General features: G+C 43.1%; 2 long non-coding RNA genes across 2 annotated transcripts in view; one reads left to right on the top strand and one right to left on the bottom strand.

Annotated features, from left to right (window-relative positions):
- Nucleotides 1–8968, bottom strand: part of LOC135102019 (uncharacterized) — a 19596-nt gene extending 10628 nt beyond the window's left edge. Inside the window, exon 1 of the long non-coding RNA XR_010269504.1 lies at nucleotides 7787–8968. This is a non-coding gene — a long non-coding RNA (uncharacterized LOC135102019). The remainder of the gene's footprint in view (nucleotides 1–7786) is intronic.
- Nucleotides 1–15404, top strand: part of LOC135102020 (uncharacterized) — a 38705-nt gene that overhangs the window by 9781 nt on the left and 13520 nt on the right. The window lies entirely within an intron of this gene.

Raw genomic sequence — 15404 nt, 5'->3', positions numbered from 1 at the left:
ACAATGCACTCGTTAGTTTGCCTGCGGTCATCACAATAGGGAGACCTCGATCACACATCACGCCAGACTGAGTGTGCAAAAGCCAGTGTTCTTGCGACCTAGATATAAACGTCATAATCTCTCTCTCTCTCTCTCTCTCTCTCTCTCTCTCTCTCTCTCTCTCTCTCTCTCTCTCTCTCTCTTATTCTATTGTCGGCTCACACGTCGGTCGCATTTTCTTAACTACGTATCTCTCACTTCTTATAACTCTTTCATCATTTACTCTTTCTTTTCCTTTGACTACCCAGATGTTAAGTAACGTGTACAGACGCATTTGATATTATGATCACGTGGCTTTTAACTGTAACTGTAAATGTAACGTAACTTTCATTTTTTTTTATTTTAAGTTTTTATCTCATAACCTGTAACTTTCAAGCATTTTTTGGGGGTGTTGCTTTTTCAGGCACCTTTAAGTCTGTCTCTTTCTCTGGTTCAACTGGTTCTCTATCTATTAGCCTTCGAAGACAAGGTATAGCGGCATGAATAGATGGTAACATGAGCGAACTCGGGAAGGCGACAAGGCAAAGATTCAATGTTAAAAGAATAGATAAGTAGACACACACACACACACACACAATTATTAAGCTCAGACGCAAACCGGAGAATCAAGTCATCCCTCGATAGAATTCAAAGCAGGAATAAGAAGAGCGTTGACAGACTGCGGCGCACCCATGTCCCTCCCAATGACTCTCCGCCAACCTCCTGCTTCCGACCCTAATCGCCATGCCCCGCAGATCACACGTGCATGTTTCAACCTTCTCGTGGAGAGTAAAGGAGGAGAGTGAAGAGAAAGAAGGTGGTGGCAAGGTTCTTAGTTGAGATACGGATACTTTAGTCGAGGCTGATGTGTGGAAGACTAATGACGGAGAATAAAGACATCAGGAGACAGCGAAAGGCCAGATCCTGATAGGCCAGATAAGACTAACACATACGTAGATAGACAAATGAACAGATAGATGGGTGATCACACATTTGATTCGTCGAAAATATGATCACATGAAAAATTAAACAGTAGAAATTTAGGACATAATTCCATCAGTTAAAAACAAAAACAAAGAAGATACCAACAACAACAACAATAATAAGGATAAATAAATGTATAAAAAAAAGTAAAAATAAAGTACCTTCCACTGCACGGATTACTGAACCAGAGTACAACTTGGTCTTCCTTCACCAGTGGATAGACGCGGCCAAAGGGTGTCCTTAAACATCCCAACTCTCATGTGCTCGTACCGCTCTTTGTCTCTCCCGCACTCCCCGATGCAGGCAGCTCTTGTCACCGCTATGAAGGTGCCACTCACCTGGTTAGCATGCGTGTGTGTGTGTGTGTGTGTGTGTGTGTGTGTGTGTGTGTGTGTGTGTGTGTGTGTGAATGTGTGTGTAGGTATGTAGGTAGTGTGTAATAGTTAATATGCACTGCTGAATATTCTTAGTTTAAACGTACTTTTATGTGTGTATGGATAGAGTATAAATGTGCACATCAGACCTTTCATACGAAGACTTCACGCATGTTATGGACGCGTCTACAAAACCTAAATGGACGGCGTACAGCACCACGATGCTCCACACAGGGCGGCGGCAGCGATGGCGGTGGCGGTGGCGGCGGGGGCAGCTACACACGCATCATGATTATGTTTACACGCGGGAGCCGGGGCGGAGCATGGATAAAGTGCCAAATATACAATAATTTATGTACACTTTTACAACCTAGTGTCTAAAGGGCAGGGTGCTTAGTGCTAGCAGTGGCAGGGAAGAGACAGCCAGGCGGGCGTCAATTAAGCTGTAAGGGCAGCAATACATCAGAAGGTCGGCGGGGGGTTAGGCCGGCAATTGTCCTCCGTCTCAGTGGGGAGTTGTTTACCGGGGCAGGACGTGAGCGGCAGGAATGCGGTACACAATATGCTAATCAAGGGGACGTGTTCTATTTTTTTCTATTTTTTCTCTCTCTCTCTCTCTCTCTCTCTCTCTCTCTCTCTCTCTCTCTCTCTCTCTCTCTCTCTGAGGGTCTGTTGTTGATGGTCTGAGACAACCTTGGGGTATTGATGTGACCGAACTAACTAACCTACCGCTATAAAGAAACCTTAGTATTCTTTTCTTTTTCTTTCCCTCCTCCAGCGCTGCGATATCGTAAACTCGGTGAAGGCGTAGTAAAAATGGCGTTAAGTCAGCATCATTAGGACCAACTCACCGGCGAGTTCATATAAGGCCGAGAATAAAAAATGAATAGCAAAGGGTTCCAGTCGGATTAAGTTGAGTCTTCTTTATCATCTTATTGAGCACACGTGTAATAAAGACAAGTATGGGGAGGTAGTCATACCGAGTCTTAGTATTTTGCTTTATTTATTTATTTTTTCCCGTGTATCAAGGGTAAGGCGCCGTTTTCACACTCCCTGCCAACATTTTACTAAGCACACCTGCAAAATAGACAGGTACGGGGAGATACTGATAGCGACAGTCTTCATATTTCACTTTTTTTTTTCCGAAATATCAATAGTATGTCGCCATGCACGAATCCTCCCCGGTTATTCACGTCCACTACATGACCCGTTACTCCCATTCTCCCTCCCATTCTCCCTTAGACTCCTACATTAACAAATGCTACACTGGAAATATCAGAAACGGAGTAGACAATTGATAAAAAGACAGTGATTGCAGATAAAGTATGTGTAAAACAACACCTTTGTCAGTGTTAGGAATTGTACAAAAAGAGAGATTTAGAAGGATTTTGATTATATTCATAAAGAAGCTACAGTGTTACGGACGGAAGAGCACTGAGGACCGGGAGAGCGTGGAAGTATGTAGACAAGACACGTGTACAATAATTCCTTTGTGCTAGGGAATGTGTGCAAAGAGGAATTTTGATTACATAAAGAACCCACAGTGCTACAGGGCGGAAGAGCACGGAGGAGCGTGGAGGAACGGAGGGCAGGAGGGCGTGGGAAAATATCCGGGAGGAGTGAACGCTAACAAAGGACAAGGACCACAAGGACAAGGACAAAAGGTTTACGGCCAAATTTACAGTGATTCTGAAAACTGACAGATAGAAAATGTATACCAATCAATCAATCAATCAATCAATATATATATATATATATATATATATATATATATATATATATATATATATATATATATATATATATATATATATATATATATATATATATATATATTTATATATGACTGAAATATTAGGCATACAGTGAGGAGTGTTAAGAAGACAAAGTTACTCCTGAAAATGGACTGAAAAATGCATTAAAAAAGTAATAATAATGATAAAAAATGAAAAAAAAATATTCGGCATACAATGAAAAATATTAAGGAGCCATAATTACAATAGCTGAAAACGACAAAAAGAAAAAAATATGCATACCAACCAGAATATATATATATATATATATATATATATATATATATAAAGATTATTCGGGATAGTGACAAAAAATATTAAGAAACCATTGAAGCTTACAAGAAAAAAAAAAAAAAAAACTGTGATCCAAAAGACAAGGGTGGGAAAGTATACCAATAGCTTAACCATGAGGAGAAACACTCGTGTGTATGACAGGAAGAAGCAACACGTACTGGACGCCTCCTTAGTGCTTAGTTAGCCACGGCGGTAGGGAATTGCATGTCTGGTTACACTTGCGGATAAATTAATGTACGGACTGTGTTTTCGGTACCATATTTTTATTTCTTTATTTTTTTTGCCTTTACATGTTAAGAGGCGTAGGTTAATGGATAAAAAATGAAAAGAAATTGAAGAGAAATGGTCATAGTGAAAGAGAACGGAAAAAAATATAAAACTGAGGAAAAACTGGAAGAAAAAGGTAAAAGTGAGAAAAGGGAAAGCTAAACGATACACATGAGAGAAGAAAGGAAAAGAATAAGTAAAAATGACGATATGGAAAAGAAAGTATAAAAAAAGAGGAAAACGGAAAGGAAAGGAGAAAAATGGAAAAAAAATAAAAGATAAAAATGGGAAAAGATGGAAAAGATAAGACAAAATGAGAAAAGGGAAAATAATAGGTAAAAATGAGTCTAAAAGGAAAATAAATATAGAAATGAAAATAGAAAAAGAGAATAGGTAAATACAAGAAAATGGAAAGTAAAGGTAAAAAAAAAAACGAAAATGAAAGGTGAAACTTGAGAAAAAGGAAAGAAAAAGGGTAAAAAAAAAAAAGAAAATAAAATTTAAATATAATAAAAAAAAGTTAAAATAAAATCCCCTTCAATATTTCGCTCCCCACAAGATTAAGTATAAGAGAATCCAAAGACTTCCCCTGCTTAGTTAGTCATCGCGTCCCAGTGTGAATCACAGAGGCTTCATCAATGGGGGTGGTGGGTTTCGTCGCGGCGCCTTGAATAACTGAAATCTTTGTCAACTCCTAAACATTGTAAGGAGCTTACGAGAGACGTGTGTACATTATAACGAATCTCAGATCTTTTTTTTTTTTTAGTTTGTTTGCTTATTTAATGTATCTTTATGTATTACCTTTCGTTTAGATATATTTCGGGTGTTTTTCTCGAGGTGAGAATGAAAATTATTATAATTATAATAATAATAATAATAATAATAATAATAATAATAATAATAATAATAATTATTATTATTATTATTATTATTATTATTATCATCATCATTATTGTCTGCATGGGGAAAAGATAACTCGGGAAAATATAACTTAATTCAATGAAATATCATAAAAAGAAAGAAATGAAAGAGAAAAACTATACAAACGAGTAAGAAAGGAAGTCGACACGCGAAGCAATATCTAACTGTACTTAACATAATGAAAACTGAAATATATATATATATATATATATATATATATATATATATATATATATATATATATATATATATATATATATATATATATATATATATATATATATATATATATATATATACACACTTCTGCCTTAGTTCGAGTTTCCTGCCAACCTTCTCATATTGCAGTGAATAACGATATGAGTTGAAGATTTTAGCAAATAAAAGTGGAATAAAAAACTTTTTAATGATTTCGGATATCCTTCTTAAATAATTCCCAAAATCTTTTGCGAGCACTTTATTTTATTTATTTCTTGTTCCTTTTGCCCAGAATTCCTATTACATAGAAATAATAAGAAAACAAGAAAAGCGAGTACATACTTTAAAAGGGAAGGAGTAACATGAAGAGGGAAGCTTGGCGGGCAAAAAGGCGCGTAATGAGGGAGGGAGGGGAAGTGCGTATCTTTGTAATTATTTCCTTCTGGCGAGGAAATTACCGCACTCCATGTTTAGGATAAATGCTCGCCGCTTAATGTGTTAGCTAATTAAGACTGTTCACTAGATATAACGTACCGTGCTATTACCCGTGTCCTCGTGTGTGTGTGTGTGTGTGTGTGTGTGTGTGTGTGTGTGTGTGTGTGTGTGTGTGTGTGTGTGTGATACAAAGACGGTTTCTATTGATGTTTGGTGATATTATTATTTCCGTGGGAGTAAGTCATTGGGTGTGGGAAGGAAGCGGCAATCGTGGGAGAGTTGCTAGCGGTGCGGTAATAAAGAAAAATGTTTGCAAATATCATCGATAATATATATATATATATATATATATATATATATATATATATATATATATATATATATATATATATATATATATATATATATATACATACACACAGGTGAAGTAAGTAAGAAAATACATAAAACACCGCAAAACTATTTAAGAATAACAAATATAGGTAAAGATATCGAGTTAGAAACTAAACAACTTTTTAAAACTAAATATAATAACTAAAATTTCTATACGATTAAAACAAAGATCCTGCTGGCAGATTTTGGGCATTGATTAAATTCACGTTGTTTTGCGATAAACGCGTAAAAAGTAAGGTTTGTTTAACTGACACTGGAGAAGGATGGAACGCAGTCAACACTTCCTCTCCACGTCACCACTGCTACTTCTGGGCACTCCTGGTGACGCCTTCCTTCACTGTTTGCCCAAGAATAACCTGTGTACTCACGGTGATTAGTTAATGAACATCCTGCTTGGATTTCATGTGTGGGGGAGTGCTATACACACGCTGAGACCTTTCACTACGCCCTACAACAAACTATAGACACAGTTCACCTGCTTCGCTGTACACACACACACACACACACGTATAAGCACACACATACGCTCAGTGTTGCAACAATTTATTGAAATGTAAATCAGGGCAAGTATTTTTTTGCAGTTTACGTGTGAAGGGAACAACAATACCAAACCAACCTGTATCGAAAGAAAGCTGCTACACTTGAAGGGAAAATGCGGTACTTGGTAGACAACCACCAGAAAATGAACTAAAACAAAGGAATGTAAAATTGGAGTGTAGCATACGGCAAAATATCACGGAAAATGAAACGTGCGGCGGCTGTAGCCAGAAATGACCCAAAGGGAAAGGAAACCAATAAAATATCAAAACCAGGAGAGCAAGATGTTACGGAGCATGAAGCAATCAACACGAGAAGGAAAAGATTACTCGAGAAAATATAAGAGTCATAGAATGAAAACACGGGGCGTTCAAATTAAGAGAAACAAGTAAGTTTTAAAGTGTTTGTGGGTGGAAGCGTGACGGGCGGGAAACCTAAGGGGCGGAGGAGGGAGGAGCTTCTGGCCTTGTGAGTGGCCGGGACGTGAGCCGCCGCGGGATCCGTGCTGGAGGCGGCACACGGCAAACCGCGGCGCTACTGGGGCACATCCGGCTGAAGGCTTCCCTGGGCTACAAAGTCGTATTAATGAACAATGCTGACCTGCCTTATCCTTCTTGGAGTTCAGAAGCGACGAACAACGTGAATGTGACAGAGGAAGACACGACCGTGTGTCAGTTGTGACACGAGTTCATATTACAAGAATATAATCGACATCGACGTCTTAGATTACAGTGTTTTGCAGACGTTGATAAAATGTCAGTAGCTACGAATATTCATCCAGTACCACAAGAAGAAGTTACGTCACCACAGTATGATGCCTTTACTCCTGCGAGGTTAACCCAGCGGCACAATTATGGACTTATCATAGACTGGGTAAATATGCAAGACGAAAACAAGCTAATTTGGTGAAGATTGGAGTAATATGATATAGAAATGTTATGCTACGGAGGAACTCTCTTATTCGAATGATGATAATGATGTGGATTGCAGCAAAGGGATGATGACAATGATGCGGAGTGCACCGAGCGAAGAGTGTGCGCACTTTGGCCTATAAGACAATCGCCATTATGTTACGGTGCGGCAAAGCCACATTGTTATCGCCGCCAGAAGAAGTGGGTTTATCTCGCTCCAATGAAAAGTAAATGGAAACCAGTGGCGGGAGAAAGCGGGTCGCGGCGAAGTCAGACGCCACACCTGCACCAATAAACGGGGAACGCTCGCCTTTCTACTCTTGTGGGCCACACACCAGAAAATGAAAGAAAAAATTGATGAACTTTACAGACTGTCGCCAGTGTTGCAGATAATGTGGGTGGTGGGGCGGCGGGGGTCGCATGTTCCCACGCGGGCCGCGACCTCAAAGGCCGCCTGGCTTCCTCTCTTTGCGGCGTTGAAATCACCAGGTCCCTCACCCTCACCCTCGTCCTGCACGGTGCACCACTGTTGCACTCTTGTCCGGTGTAGTTTTGATTCCTTTTTGTCCTTGTGGAGATCCTTGTGCAAGATTCACCGGGAATGGCCAGTATCTACGAGATGCCTTTAAAATTACAGTAATGTAAAATATAATATACTTACGAAGTTGGTCTAGAGATATGGTGAGGGGAGTTAATTTAAACGGAGTGCTGAGGGCAGCGGGCAGTGTTTTGTGCAGTGATGGTAGATAATCCCCGACGGTGAAGTTTGCATGCCACACAGCACCACTGAGCGCACCCACACTCACGCTCACCAGGTGTCTGTAACGCCCCACACTCCCCACCGCGGCACCGCAGCCCCGAGCTCGACCGGCCACTTGTTCGACACTGTCGAATGCCACGTCGGGACAAGCCCCTGCGGCTCCTCCTCCGCGAGGGACCATCACTACATGATTAAGAGGGACCCGAGGCAGGAAGACCACCGCCGTACAGGGAGACGAACTGTGCAATTAGTCGGAGTTATTGGCGAGCCGCGTCTTATCAGACACCACAAAGACAACAAGGACCCTTAAAGTGCCGAGAACCATTCAGTGGGCGAGAGTGGGCGCGTCCTGACGCGGGAGCAGATCCCAACGACTTGGTGTCTCGGGCACGACTGAAGCGGGAGGCGGAGTTGCGGGCCTCAGCCGTCCCGCCACACCACCGCCATCTGCCCGCTGACCCCGCACTTAACCGTTACCCGCCAGACCCGGCCCGCTGCCCCTCCCGCCTCCTGGCCAGACTGCCTCTGCCCGTCACCATCACCTCTGCCTTCACTTCTACTCGCCTCTAAAGTATCTCACTCATTTCCTTCTCGTGGATCCGCGACTTTTAACTGTTTTAATCAAAGGCATTCGTCATCACTCATTTCCTACCGCTAGGCGCCTCCCCCGCCACCCGCGCCTCGTTGCACCACTGGCCGCCTCTCATTAATCACCTCTGTGCTACCACTCTGCGCCGCTGGAATACCAATCGTAATTAGTGCTCCAAGTAGAGTCAGCTGCCTAAGGTAGAGCAAAATACCTGAGTCACTAGGCACTCCTTTTCCAGCCTCGTTCATCCTCCACACAAAGTAATGAACATTGAGGCAGCAGAGGAACGGTGGCATTTAGTCAGGCCAGATTAATGCTCGCTCCTGGTCGACATTGTACTCTCAGTAGGGGGAATCTAAATATAAGAGTATGAGTTGTACAATGAAATTCAAATTGATTTATTTTACTTCTTATCTCCCGTCTTCCAGGATACAGTCATCATGTTACATTTTCTCCCTTCATTAACAGCGTGTTTGTGTGTCTCAGTACTTGTCCTTCCCTCACACATTTACATGCTCACACACTCCTTTCCCTTGAGCTTCTTCGGCATCCATCCTCCACAATACTGTTTGTCGACCCCTGGTAATTCTTCGTGAATGATGCTCCTAGTGGTATCTGGTGATGCTTAATTATATCCTTTATAAGTTTCACGTGCTTATCTATACAGACAACTCCTGTACTTCATGGAGTTCCCGAGGGTGGTTGTTGCCTCGTGCGATGCCTGCTTCTCTTCTGTAATGGTCATTTGTGATCTATTGGTAATTTCTGAATAGTAACTTTTGTTCTATTAGCACGTGACACTCAGTAGTGTCTCGTAGCATGAGAGTAACACTGAACACTATTCCTGTGCCTTTCAACAGTCCCTGGGTATCTGATGAAGGGCTTTTGTCACTCCCTAGATGTCCCTGCTTCCTCCCAGCAGGGCCCACTGGCCATACAGCGGTGATCAAAATCCAAGGGGTGCCGTGGCTCACGAGAGGCGGCTCACTCAGTGTCACTCTCACTCCTGCCATGGTTGTTCACTCATCACCCCACGTCCACCGATCCCTCGCTCACCCATCAGAGGTTGTCCCCGCAGTGACATGACACTTCATCCTTCTTACCACACCACATTTACGAGAAATTGGCCACACACACACACACTCACTCACACACACTCACTTACACACACACACACACACACACACACACACACACACACACACACAATCAGTGACTTGCACCATGGGCGCCCCGCGGGGCCGTGGCCGCTACAGTTACACTCACTGATAATAACACACGAGATTATTTATTGTAATGGGAACTCTGTTTTTCTGCCGCCTGCAGCTGTTATCGGACTCCACTTGGCAACGGTGACGTATATTCCATCTCTTTCTTTGGGTAATCTTGACTGTGAACATGCAACAGTCAACCTGATCTATTCAATTAATGCTCTGAGAAAACTTTTAATTGTATCATTTAATGTTTATTGCGGTTACATGTGAGTGTGGTTGTACTCCTAATGTATGCACGCTGCCTAGCCACCTGTCGCTTTCGTGCAGCTACAGGTGTAAGAGAACACCTGGCGCGGGGCGAGTACAAAGAGAACACTGTGTTGGGCGTCACGTGGCCGAGCTTACAACATTATTATCTGGTATGTTCGTACTGCCGGCGAGGCTTGACGGAATACTCTCCTTGCCGGAAACACGTGGGAGGCGGCGGCCACTTCTGGCGGTGGCTAGGGAAACTTGAAACCTTGTCAAGCGACGGCACAGAGACCACGGGCCGTATGTAGCCTCCCTCAAACGTTTCGCCGTCTTATCTCGACTCTACTTTTTTAACAGGCTCGTGTGGAAGTTATTATGGGTTTTGATGGTGTCTTCACGATTACAGTGATAGCTTAATAAGGAATCTGCATCATCAGCGGAGAGAAAAACACCCATGAGAACTTTGCTAATCACCTCTGTGGCCTTTCAGAATGGTCCTTATGAGAGACCAAAGCGTTCCTAAATACGGGCTTTAAGTTCAGCGGAGAGCAGCGAAGACTGTGTGTGCTTTTTGATACTGAAGGTTCAGATGCTGTGCTCACTGAATCACGTGTGCCGAAGTGTGATGAAACCCAGGGAAGGGGACGGAACGTGATGGTGGTGGTGGTGGTGGTGGTGGTCGTGGGAGTTGGAGGCGAGTGTTGTCCTCGGGCTTCCCAACACCTGAGTCCTCGTCTGATTACACCCAATGCCCATTCTCCGGCCGACCATAAGTGACCCAAGTATTTTAAGGTGGCCACAATACAGACCGTTGGCCGTGGCTCCCCTCAAACCCTGCTATAGTCTTTTTATTCCTTATCCCTCATCCCCCCATCCTCTCCTTCCCCTCCTTTCCCCATGACCACCCTCCCCCTGTCCCTCCTCAGCTCCTCATATTCCCTGCCCCTCCTCCCCTCCCTGACCCACTCAGGGCATCCCAGGCGGCGTAAACAAGCGCTGGGAGAAAATCCATCACCCAGACTTTTCCCACACTCCCCTCCTCCCCCACTATGCCTCCTCTCCCTCCATCTTTCTCCCTTACGTCTTTCCGCCTCCTCCAGAGAACTTTACTTTCTTCCCTATTTTTCTTTTTTTCCCCATCCACACACTTTTCAATGTTCTCCTATCTTCCTTCAAAATTCCTCTCTCCTTTCTGTTTTCCTCCCCACTTTCTTCCTCCTTTACTTCTTTCCTTCTTCTCCAAAAGAATTCCTGTCTCTTCTTATTTTCTTTTCTTTATCTCCCTTACATCTTCCCTCTACTTCTCTATCTCCCTCTTTCTTCCCTTTACCTCCCCTACTCCTTCTCTACGTTTTTCCATACAAAAATCGCTTGTCTTCTTGTTTTTCCGTTCCCCCTCCCCACACCCTCTTTCTTTACACTTCTTCTTCTTCTTCTTCTTCTTCTTCTTCTTCTTCTTCTTCTTTTATCGTTCTTATTCTTGCTCTTGTTCTTCATGTTCTTGTTTTTTTTCTTGTTCCTGATCTCGTTTTTCTTGTTTTTCTTTTTCTTGTTCTCCTCCTCCTCCTCCTCCTCCTCCTCCTCCTCCTCCTCCTCCTCCTCCTCCATGCCCTTCCTTCGTCCACAGAATCGATCTCTCATTCCTTATCCTCCCTTCTTCCACACACCTCCGTTAAGAATACAGTGCACAGTTTGAACAGCAAATCAAGTTAAAAGAAAATAAAGTGAATAAATGAATAGACAGATAAAGAACTACATAATTTTTTTTCCGTGTGTTACTTAATGAACACTCTCTTCCTCATCTTATCAGGAACTCTCTTTCTCTCTCTCTCTCTCTCTCTCTCTCTCTCTCTCTCTCTCTCTCTCTCTCTCTCTCTCTCTCTCTCTCTCTCTCTCACGAATAAGAAAAATGATCGCTCTCTTAAATCCAGTCTATGATAATCTGGCAAATTCTATCAGGTTTATTTTTATTTATTTATTTTCTTAACCCTTTTTTCTTACACACGATGTTAATTTCTCCCCCTTATTATTATTTACCCTTAATCTGCGGAGCGTGTTAGGCTGAGACGCTTTCATTACTTCAGATTGCATGCTCCTGACGCGGCACCCACCTGGGAATGCTCACTCGCCTCTCTTCTCCCCTGTCTTCCCTATTACCTGTCAATGCCACCACCACCAGTACTCTCTCTCTGGCTGTCCTTCCCTTCCTCCTCCTGCGCCTCCTTCAGATGTTAAGGGGATGCACTGGTCGATAGATTGCTGGTGGTGGGATTACTATGCGTGTCCTGTTCACCTCTTTGTTTCAAAATAAGGGAAGATTAATGTCAACGCTTATGTGTGTTTGTGTCTCCTCTTCGTGTTGTTGTACTGGTCGTCGTTGTTTGTTGTTGTTTGTTGTTGTTGTTGTTGTTGTTGTTGTTGTTGTTGTTGTTGTTGTTGTTGTTGTTGTTATTGTTGTTATTGTTGTTGTTTTCCTCTTTTTTTCTTTTTCTTTCTTTCTTTCTTCTTCTTGTTCTTCTTGTTCTTCTTGTTCTTGTTCTTGTTCTTGTTCTTGTTCTTGTTCTTGTTCTTCTCTTAGACGATGAACCTCTCCAATAACTTTTTTATTTTATTCTCTTCTCCAGATTTTTTTCGTTTTTTTTTTCTTACTTTACTCCGGTAGGGTAATAACTTTGATCATGTTGCTCCGTGCGGCGGTTATGCAGTGTGGCGGGGAGGGGGGCGAAGAGGCTGAGAAGGAGAGGAGGGAGGAGAGTTGTGGGAGAGGGGGAGTGGAGGGATGGGGGGGTGAGCCAGTGTCTTGTAAACAAAGAAGAAACCTCAGGAGAGATTAAGTTACTGCCAAGGGAACCCAGTAAGAGAGGGGGAGAGGGGAGAGGGGAGAGGGGAGGGAGAAGTGAGGGGAGGAACTGAGGTGAGAGGGGTGAGCTGAGGGGCGGATGGTAGCAGGAGAGGAGGAGAGATGGAAGGGAAGCTGGGGAGAGGGGAGAAAACGTTTAGTCGATGTGGGGGAGTAAAGAAAAGAGGAGAGGGAAGAAAAGAAGAAGGAAGCGTGAGGGGAGAAGGGAATGGGATAGTTGTGAAGTGGGTAAGGGAGGAAAGGAAGAATGGAGGAAAGAGGAGAAGGGAAAGGAGGGAAATCTTATGAGAGAGTGAGGAGAGGATGGAAAGAAGGAAAGAAGGAGGGAAGGATGGAAGAAGGGAGCAGACAAAGGTGTGAGAAAGAGGTGACAGGGCAGTGAGGAGGTGAGGGGAGAGGAGACGTAATAATGAGGTGAGGGGAGATCAGACATGATGGTTAGGTGAGGGGAGAGGGGAACAGACATAATGTTGAAGGGGATGAGGGGAGAGAAAAGGTAATGATGAGGAACTAAGGGAAGATACATCATAATTAGATGAAGGGAGAGGAGAGACAATAGAAAGGGGATGAGAGAAGGGAGAAAAAAGTGAGAAATTCATAATATGAGAAAAAGTCACTCAAACTCCTCCTTTCTCATCCATCACTGAAAACACTCCCTTTAGATGAGTAACGGGGCAGAGAGAGAGAGAGAGAGAGAGAGAGAGAGAGAGAGAGAGAGAGAGAGAGAGAGAGAGAGAGAGAAAGGAAGGAGGGAAGGAGTGAGGTATACTGAGAAGACGTGAGGTGTTCTTTGCCAGTTAACCTGCCCAACAGTCCCCTCTCGTGTTCCTCTCGCTGCCTCCTAACCTAACCTAACTTTACTTTACCTAGCCTAACTTAACCTAACATTATTTTATCTTACCTTCCACAAGATTACCTAACCTAATCTCACCTTACCTAACCTTACCTTGCCTAACCTAACTTACCCATGACAACCCCGGGGAGTGATGACCGACCCTTAGCGGACACCAATAAGAGAGAGACGGAAGGCGCCCCGAGGTCCTTTTGTCCCTGTGTGCCTTCCATTCCCCCCTACCCTCCCTCCTCTCCCCTCACTGTTAGCCTTAGTCCTTTATATTACTTTATCCCGTCACTCCTTTATGTCATCATCCCCTCCCATCTCCCTCCATTCACATTCTCCCTCGTGGATTAAGAGGTGCGCTTTTTAATGAAGGTTTGTCTCTGCCTCGTATGAAGTTGCCGATGTCTTTTTAAACCAGGAAGCTTAAGAACGTAATGTCAAGTTTTCCTTTGATAATTTGTATGTTAGGTGTCGTTTTGGTTTTTTCATTATATGATGGCTGAAATAAACAAATGAATGACTGAATGAATAAATAAATAAATAGATAGATAAAATGAAAGGTTAATGTGAAATGTCCGTTTCCAAAGAGAAAATAGGAGTAGGAAAACTGAAAGAGAACCGACGGAAAGAGAAGCCGAAGTATTCCCTGAGGTGTCTTGATGCTCTTTTGAAACAGTTCAGGTTGCAACCATACACGAAAAATGGATAAAAAAAATAATAAAAACACTGAAATGCTGCTCATAAAAAAAAAAAAAAAAAAAAAAATATATATATATATATATATATATATATATATATATATATATATATATATATATATATATATATATATATATATATATATATATATATAAGAAAACTGAAACTGAAGCCAGTACATTCCCAGAGGTGTCTTGATAACTAACTCTTTTGAAACAGTTCAGGTCGCCACCCTACACGATTTTACTAAGCAAAAGTATTGGAAATAGCCACTTAAATATTTGCACTACTCGCTTATTCCATTTCACTGGCGTCTCACGAAACTACACCGCCACCAGCACCATCAGGCGCAGGGGAAGCCATAGCAGTCGCGAGATGAAGGTCAGTGGGCAGGACGATGAGGCGTGCATGGCGGCGGGGAGTCCAAGGCGTAGCGGGGAATCAGAACAGGAAATGCCAGTCCTTTTTTGTCAGTTTGATGTCTCGCAGTCAATCCACGGGTTGTTTCGTATGTTTGTTACGTTAGCGTTCGCGGGAGGAAGTAGGCTGGGGGGTTCAGAGTGGCGGGAATGCAATGGACAGGTTGGTGTGAAGAATAGACGTGTGGCAGTGAGCAGTCCTGGCGTGGCGGGGCGGGGAGCGCAGGGCGGGGCAACTCTACACCCGTGTGCTGGAAGGCGGGCGGGCTCACGCGTGTGCAACAATCGCTGCATCTTTTCTGAGCTGTGACTGAGAAAGCTTTAGGACGGCAGGGATAGGGGAAGATACCGAGTGGAACACAGGCTTAAACGAAACAGATCGAACCTTCTACGGGAGTCTTAGGGCCCTGTAAGGTGGCAGACAGTGACCTCATGCTTCTTTAGATGTATTACGAGGCCCATATGCTATACTTATCCATTCACGTGGAAGGCTGAAGGGAAATAAAGAACGAGACACGATTACATATTCAACCAGATTTCTGTAGCTGTCTGACATGTACTGGTATCAGTGACTGCGGTCGAGTGCGAAAACATGATATGTGAGTTTCACTGCGGCCTCCGCGCGTTGCTCGCCGTGAGTGATTG

This window comes from Scylla paramamosain, chromosome 7 (genome assembly GCF_035594125.1).
Source record: "Scylla paramamosain isolate STU-SP2022 chromosome 7, ASM3559412v1, whole genome shotgun sequence".
NCBI classification, from domain to species: domain Eukaryota; kingdom Metazoa; phylum Arthropoda; class Malacostraca; order Decapoda; family Portunidae; genus Scylla; species Scylla paramamosain.
This window is presented reverse-complemented; position numbering and strand designations above follow the sequence as displayed.